At 35.3% G+C, this 8326-nt stretch overlaps 1 protein-coding gene across 1 annotated transcript in view; it reads right to left on the bottom strand.

Moving 5' to 3' along the window:
* LOC102753636 (target of Nesh-SH3-like) overlaps window positions 1–7915 on the bottom strand; it is an 81268-nt gene extending 73353 nt beyond the window's left edge. Inside the window, exons 1-4 of the mRNA XM_015571052.1 lie at window positions 7837–7915; window positions 7094–7153; window positions 6231–6314; window positions 4485–4541 (exon numbers count right to left, since the gene is read on the bottom strand). The gene's annotated coding sequence lies outside the window, so the exon portion shown is untranslated. The remainder of the gene's footprint in view (window positions 1–4484; window positions 4542–6230; window positions 6315–7093; window positions 7154–7836) is intronic.
* Window positions 7916–8326: the final 411 nt, after the last annotated feature.

Here is an 8326-nt window from a genome sequence, read left to right as displayed (position 1 = left end):
ATGGCCTGCAAAGTTTAAAATACTCACTAATTCTTCACATAAGAATTTTTGCTGACCCCTGATCTAAAGCATCCTTCTAGAAAAAGCAAAAGCTTTTTTTTAAAAAATCAGGTTTTTTATTGTTTTTTTTTTTTTATCATTAATTATTGCATCTGAATCTGAATTCTCACAAGGGCTTTTAAGAGCTTCCTACAGCTGATTTCATAATAGTATCATTAACATAATGCTCAGTATCACCTAACAGTATTTTGTTCTATGTTTCAGTTTGACTGCCCTTTTGGGTACCCTCAGTAGGGGGTGAGACATTTTGTTTTATTTTTGCTGTTCCCTCCCTTCCATCTACTAATTCAAATCCCAAAGTTATTTCAAAGTCCATCTATTTTTTAACATAGATCCTTGACTCCTTTAAAATTTCCTCTGCATATATTTTTTTAAATATATTTTATTGATTTTTTACAGAGAGGAAGGGAGAGGGATAGAGAGTTAGAAACATCGATGAGAGAGAAACATCGATCAGCTGCCTCCTGCACACGCACTACTGGGGATGTGCCTGCAACCAAGGTACATGCCCTTGACTGGAATCGACCCCGGGACCCTTCAGTCCGCAGGCCGATGCTCTATCCACTGAGCCAAACCAGTCAGGGCTCCTCTGCATATTTTTACCACTCAATTAAACAAGCTGCTTTTGTATAAGCAAATTGTCTTAATATCTAAAAAAAACCTCGAGAACAGGTTTTTTTCCATAATTATATTATCATCTGTTCAAAAGGTAAAACACACTCTTATTTTGATCTCCATCTCTGTTCAGGTCCCCACCCCACCACACTCAACTGCTAATATGGTGCTGAGAGCACATAGGCCAAGGAAATGTTTGTTTACATAAACCAAAGAAGCAGCACTTTAAAAAAAAGAGATGAATGAAGTGGAATAGTAAAAAAATTGAATAAGATACATCCTTTGTCAGAGACACTCCTTATGCAGGGTACATGACAAATTTAGCTACCACATAGGCCTCCCAACCATGAGCCTTCTGGTCAACCCTGCAGTCGTAGACATCCTAACCATTATTTTCACTTTCGTATTTAGAAGGCATAGAAGTGAGAAGTGCAAGTTAGCAAGATATCGATTTGTCACTCCTGGGGCCCGATTGCAATGGGCTGGAAGGACTCTTAAACCAGAAACCATAGATTTTCTTGTTTTCAATGGAGAAGCTTCAGGAAGATGCAAGTTTGAGAGGAGGATTTTTCCCCCCTCCCATTGTTTTAAAATTAAAGAAAGAAGATCTTGGTTACTATAGTGTCTGAAGGTCTAGAAACAACCACCAACATTATACATAGGACCTGTGTTTTCTAAAGCATATTAGACAGTTTCTTGAGTTTATTTCCGAAGTGTGAAAAAATTTATTATACTAACATAATTTGTTCCTTATCATCACTGAAGGTCCTTTAGAGTCCAATTTAATACATAAAATTTATTGATTAAAGGAACAAATATTAATATGCATAATTAGATACTCAGAGAAATTTCTACTTAGATTAAGAACAATGCTATACTGTGGTGGAAAATAATGAATAGCCAAATTCATCAAAGGTTGCAGAGCCTGTAACTTATATTTATTAGAATTGGCACTTCCAGGAGGCAACATTTTTTGATAATTTAATACAATAAGAAATCCTCATTCCTTAAAATAGGAATAGAGTAATGAGAATATCAAAAAAACCTTTAGAAAGTAAAGTTGCTCAGAGAAAGTTCATGTTACTTAGATGACATTGTTTTATAGATTTAAATACCAAATAGAAGGAGAGCAATTTGATCTTTAGACTCTTCACACTGAATCATATAATAAAATTTTAAAGGGGGTTTCATACCAGATAGATTTCCTCAACTGGATCCAAGGACATTTGTTAAAAACAATAGGTAACACTGGAATTAAGAATCCTGGCTACTTACATGATGAAGTATGAAATGGAATGACAATCAATAGTAGTCTAAGAAAGCAAGAGCAACTCTGGCTGTGACAGTGATGGAATGGGTTTTAATGAGCAAGAAGATGTTTAATGAGGTCATAAAAATTGTTACCTAATGTTTCTGGAGCCTCACAACTATGAATAACATGTTCAAAGCCTGTAGTGGGAACTAACCAAAAGCAACAACATGAAAATGAGAAAGTTTAAACACACATAGAAAGTCTTAATTTTTCCTTCAAAACATTAGTTTCAAATGACAAACAATTTTTTTAAACCTTTGAATGGACAAAGAGTAAATAGTTTCTTTTTGAAGTTTTGGTCAGACTGTAGCTAGGAATAATTCATTGCAGAAAGTAGTCACAGCTCTTGAACTCAGTTAAACATCTTATTATGGTCAACATGAGGTTTTCCAAGGTGTTTGATTTTCTGACTCTTAATTAATATGAAAGCTTGCTTTGGAAAATCTGTTTGGGATGTGGAAGATGAGATCATTGTGGTGTTTTAGGAACTGAAGGGAGAAATTTTGGATTACTCTAGTGAAGGTGGTTTTGGAAATAAGGCTCTTGATTTTCTAAAATATGTTATATTTCCTTGAAATTTAAGTTATATAAATTTTAAGATTAAAATATTTTCTACCATTTTGTTAATTTCCCTTAATTACTAAAGAATCTTGAGAGATAAAATACATAAAATTAAGTCAAGGAGTGAAGAGTCTTAACTTTGAAAAAAGGTAAATTAATTACTAAAGAATCTTGAGAGATAAAATACAAGAGTCTTAACTTCGAAAAAAGGTAAGGACTCTAGCCAAACTGTAGGTTGTGTGGTCTTAAATTCACACCAAGAAATTTAAATATGCCAAGGAATCCATGGCACTATACCAATTGTTATGTTTAGTTTAGTCTAGAGATGATACAGACATTACCCACTGCATTTGAAACTTAGCTTTATATGTGAGCTCTGTTTAGACAAAAGTACATGAAAAAAATTCAAATAACACAAACATTCTAATCTAGGTCCATGAATAGCTTTTAAAAATAGGTAACTTCTTTTAAGAGTCTGCAATACTTTTTTTTTTTGTTAATCCTTTCCCAAGGATATCTTTCCATTGACTTTTAGGGAGAGTGGAAGAGAGAGGGAAAGACAGAGAGAAGCATAGATATGAAACACATCAATCGGTTGCCTCCAGCATGAGCCCTGACCAGGGCCTGGGCCAGGGAGAAGCCTGCAACTGAGGTACATGCTCTTGACTGGAATCAAATCTTCGACCCTTTGGTCCACAGACCAACACTCTATCCACTGAGCAAACCCAGCTAGGGCGAATCTGCAATACTTTTAAGAAGAAGAAAAATAAAGTTGAAAGACAGCAGAGGATGACAAGACAGTCCTTTGAAGCTGATGACAATTTGATTATGATGATGGTTGAATAGGTTGACAATGGGCAGAAAAGTTGATAAGAAACACAGAATATCATTACGTAATGTAAGAGTAACAGGTTGAAGGACTGTGGGAAGAACTGGCCAAAAATAATAGAATAAGCCAAAGAAATTTTAAAAATTCTTTTGATGACTAATTTCAGAGGTCAATTTTTAAACTTCAGAACTGAGAGAAAAGAGACACCTGTTCTTTGCAGGTTTGACCAAATGGCCAAGTACCCATTAATCTCCTTAGATATAGCATTGTACTCCACTAAATACTATGGTTAACAAGATGTTGGATTATACAACTCTTGCTAATATGGAAAACTCTCCTGGACAAGATTTTTTGCACATTTGTATAAGATATACGTTTCTAACTCTACTGGGAAAAGCCTTTATCAGTCTACTTGCCCTCCGTACAAATTGACATACGTGCCTATTATTTTTGTCTAGAATTTAAATAACCACAGTACAATTATGAGTTCATATGTTTGAAAACGTAAGGATCAATGCATACTAAATGGACTGTGCTCATCAAAATTTTAAAGTGGTCCTTGATTCAATAAGTTAAGAAACATTTTTAAACCCTGTCAGAAGAGTCAGTCTACTCTGTCATATAAGCTTGTCATTTAAACTTTCAAGACTTAGCACATTTAAAATCTTAACAATTAACTAAAAATATTATTTATTGAAATAATATATCCACCAGTATAATCACAGAGACACTAATACAATAAAATATAATAAAAAATAATATGAGCAAAGAAATACAGTATTTCCAGAATTGATGTGACTTAAGCAGTGTAAGTAAGGAATGGATGGAAAGTCATGCTTGAAATGAAGCTTGAAAGAGAAATGCACATGATCATGTGACACAATGTTGAGAAGTTACATGGCAGTTTGATGTCCTAAAATTAGTTTATGCACAGTTCTCGTAAATCCAACAGATAGCTTGACATAGAGCTTAGCATAATTTCAAGATGAAGACTAATGGATTAACAACAGATGTTGAGATGGTTTTAAGATGAAGGAGACCCTGTTACTATAATGGTATGACAATGAGTAGGAAAAGCACTATTTGAAGGACACACATTCTCATTACCTATGATTTCTGGAGCTTCAGTTCTAGGAGTACCAGGCTCAAGATCTGTAATAGGAACTAATCAAAAAGCAATAAAATAAATACTTGTGAAAGTCAGCAAATTAAATCTTACACATATAATACTGCTTTAAGAGGTGTACAGCAGTTTTAAATGTTTTTCTAAAATTAAATACTTGTTATTTAAAGGCTCAACCACCCTATAGCCAAGTAAATGTTCTTTTATGAGATAGTCAGTCATAGCCTAACACAAATCTAATAAGTATCTCAATAAAGTCAACATGATACTTGTAAGTACCTAATTCTAACTATTGCTCTTGGAAACTTGTTTAAACATTTTATTAAATACTAGAGGCCTGGTGCACGGATTCATGCACTGGTTGAGTCTCTTGGCCTGGCCTATGACCTCTCACAATCCGGGACCCCTCGGATGCTGATTTTGGCCCTATCTGGGCAGGCCAGGCTGAGGGACCCCACCGGTGCATGAATCTGTGCACCAGGCCTCTAGTATGCACATAAGATCTTTTGTTAATCTCTTCCTGCCCTCCCCCTCTCCCCTTTCCTCTGAGATTTATCACTCTATTCCATGTTTCCATGCTTGTGTGTTGAGCATCTGCCCCCTGGTGGTCAGTGAGTTGAGTGTCTGCCCCCTGATGGTTGAATGGTCAAATGGGTGAATGGTTGCTTAGGTTTTTATATATATAGATATATTTAGGTAACTATTCTGGCACTTGTTGGTAATCTGTGGAAGCTTTAAGAAAATAGCATGTTTAAAGAATCATATAATACATAGCATTTATGTTTGAAAGAAGAATAAAGAATAAAGCAAAGTGAACCGTGTTCATCTCATTGAAAACTCAAATTTGGAAATAGGCTCAAACTTAGTTTAGGCACCCAACAAATCAGGATAAGGCACATTCACTCAGCATGTGGTGCCCAATAGAGCACATCTCTGATCACAAAAATGTGGTATCCTATGATACTTGTAGGGTCAGATCCAAACTTCGGAGTCATAACTTCAAGGACTTTTCTTTTACTACTCTTGTGGACCCTTCCAAACACAGCACTATCATCACCATTTAGAAGCAGGACCCCCTTTTTCCAGAAGCCCATGCCTCTGGTTGGCCTCTGTACCCCCTTTATTCTGCCTGTTCATTTTCATGATTTTAAGACCCAACTTGTTTCTAACTCCTTACTCCTGTCCTTCACAGACTTCTCTCTTTCTCTGAAGATGTTCACAGCCTCTGCAGAAAGAACAAGCTAGATTTGCACAGACACACTGCCTTGGTTCAATCTCTGAATGTTTCATATTGGGGTAGGTTTTGATTTTGACTATACCACGGACGAGAAGTAAAAACAAGCTGCCTACTTTTGTGATATCCTCACAGCTGTTGATGTGACTCTAGAGGGATGAAAGGCACTTAATGTTTGGTTCTTCAATTAAAAATCTTGGTTCTATTTCAAATATTTTGTCTTTAATAAGAGAATATAATGTAATAAGGAAAAGTAAATAAAATATCTATTAAAAGAGAAGATATTTATGCAGGAAGAACAAGGAATTCAGCTGCCACACAGGTCTCCCCCAACCATGATTTCCTTTGCTAACTCAACAGTGGGAGCAGCAGCAGATTATCTTGTGCCTTCACCCACAGAAGGCTCTCATGGGCTATCACTCCCACCCATGGACATCAACCCTAGGCTCCCCAAAGCTGCTAGGACTCAGTCCCTTAATCAGAAACCCACATTTACCCAATTTGGTTTGAGGTGCCTCAGTAGTTGGTGTGGTTTTAGGTTTAGGACGTGGACGACGGGTCCGTTTTGATGGCTTAGGAGCTGAAGAAAGAAAACCTTCAGTTACTAAGGAGTCTGTAGTTCAGAAGTTATGGATAGCATGATGCGTGGCTCTCAATTTCCTAAAACTTATTAGATTTTCTTATACTTTAGGAAACGTGTCTTTTTAACTTGTTAATTTAAAATTTTCACCCTTATTATAATAATAGTATTTATTCTTTTAAAATTGGAAATTCATTGGAAATAAGTCATATATAAAATTAAGTTATTAACTCAAGAAGTGAAGAATCATTTTTATGACTCTTCTGCTGAATAAAAAGGTAAGAATCACTGCTAAAATATTATTGTGGTGGTGATACTCAAATACGAACTTTGACATTTTACTAAATAAGACCAGTAATCAACTAAAATGTCTATCAAAGAACAAATATCACATAGTTTTTTTAAAAAAGTAGATCTTTAGATCCACAAAGAAACTCCTAGACACCATAATAGTTGTTAGATTCAAAATAATTGCTTTTAAACCACCTTTAACAAAACATTGGTGAAAAAAACACATAAAATTATAAAACAATTTCAGATGGTTATATGCATAACAGATGACTTGAGTTAGGTTCATGCATGGCTCTCTGAGAAACAAGGTATAACTTGTTTTAAGAATCAAAATCTTCAATACTTTTATGATGAAGAATATAAAAGAGTGACAAGAAAGAATGACAATGCAGCTTTAAGAAACAAAAGAACCTGTAGCTACCACGTTGTTGAAATGAGTCTGACCATGGGAAGGAAAGCATTTAGGGAGGATCACAATGTGTTATTACCTTGTGTTGTCACCCAAGCCTCAGTGCTGAACGTTACTGGTTCAAAGTCTGCAGTAGAAACTGACCAAAAGTATTAAAAGTAAACCAAATGATTGTCTTAAATGAAAGAAAATGCAACATTTGATTCAAAATGAATCTTATTAGTGTCATATAGTTTCTAGAACTATATAGCATCTTCTAAAAACTGTTAAATATTTTTGTTAAATTTGGTTATATCAAGTCAGGTACTTATTTTCTTATTCCCCCTTCTTTGATTATCTAACTAATAGGCCAAAGTGGGATGTGTGGGTATTGCTAAGAACTTATCTTTGGAAAGACACTGAGGCCTCCTCATGACAAATCAAATAGTGCATCCCTCTATTCTAAGCAAAGAAAGAGCATGCCTTCATGTGCAAAGAAGAGTTTTCCGTCTACTGAATCAAATCTCAACGGCTCCATCAGGTGCCTTAGGAACACCACCATGAAAGTCCATGGACCGATCTAGATCCAGAAAATCTTTGACTACCACCCTGAAGTCAGACATCCTCTATACTAGTATTGTGGTTAGACTTTTTCTTTTGTTTAGTCTCTATTTTTACCCACTCTTTCTGATTTTATTCCTCCCCATCTTCCTACTCATCCACGTATTATGGTGATTTCAAGGCTCCACTCTCTCTTAATCTACCTTTCCCTGCTCCAAATATTACTCCTGAGATCCTGCTCAATTAGGCTGCTGGGACTCTAAACCCAGAATACGTGTTTACCTGGTTTGGACTCAGGTGTTTTAGGACCTGGTGTGGTTTTTGGTCTGGGACATGGACGACCCTTCCGCTGTGGTGGTTTGGAAACTGAAGGAAGAAATTCTTGGGTTACTACATAACTACATTATCTATGGTTCTGGATGCTATTAGAAGTCAAAACATGGCTCTAGATTTTCCACAACTTGTTAGATATTTGCCTTTTTACTTTGAGATTTTTGTCATATATACTCCTTTTATATCTTCTTTCATCATAGAAGATTATTTGAAAACAAAAATACTTTTAAATTAAATAAGTAAAGATTAGTAATTATAATCAAAGTCTCATAAGACAGCTTGATTGGGCAACAAAAAGGTTAAGAGCTGTCCTTAAATTTTAATGGATAATAAAGGTCATACTAAGTCTGAGATTTATAACTTAATCTTTCAATTTGGGGCACATGTTTATGTAACTATTAAAATAAGGACATGGTATTCCCTAAATTGAAACAAACAA

This window comes from Myotis davidii, unplaced genomic scaffold (assembly GCF_000327345.1).
Source record: "Myotis davidii unplaced genomic scaffold, ASM32734v1 scaffold1628, whole genome shotgun sequence".
Lineage (NCBI taxonomy): Eukaryota > Metazoa > Chordata > Mammalia > Chiroptera > Vespertilionidae > Myotis > Myotis davidii.
The sequence above is the reverse complement of the archived record's forward strand: the minus strand, read 5'-3'. Positions and strand labels throughout refer to the sequence as shown.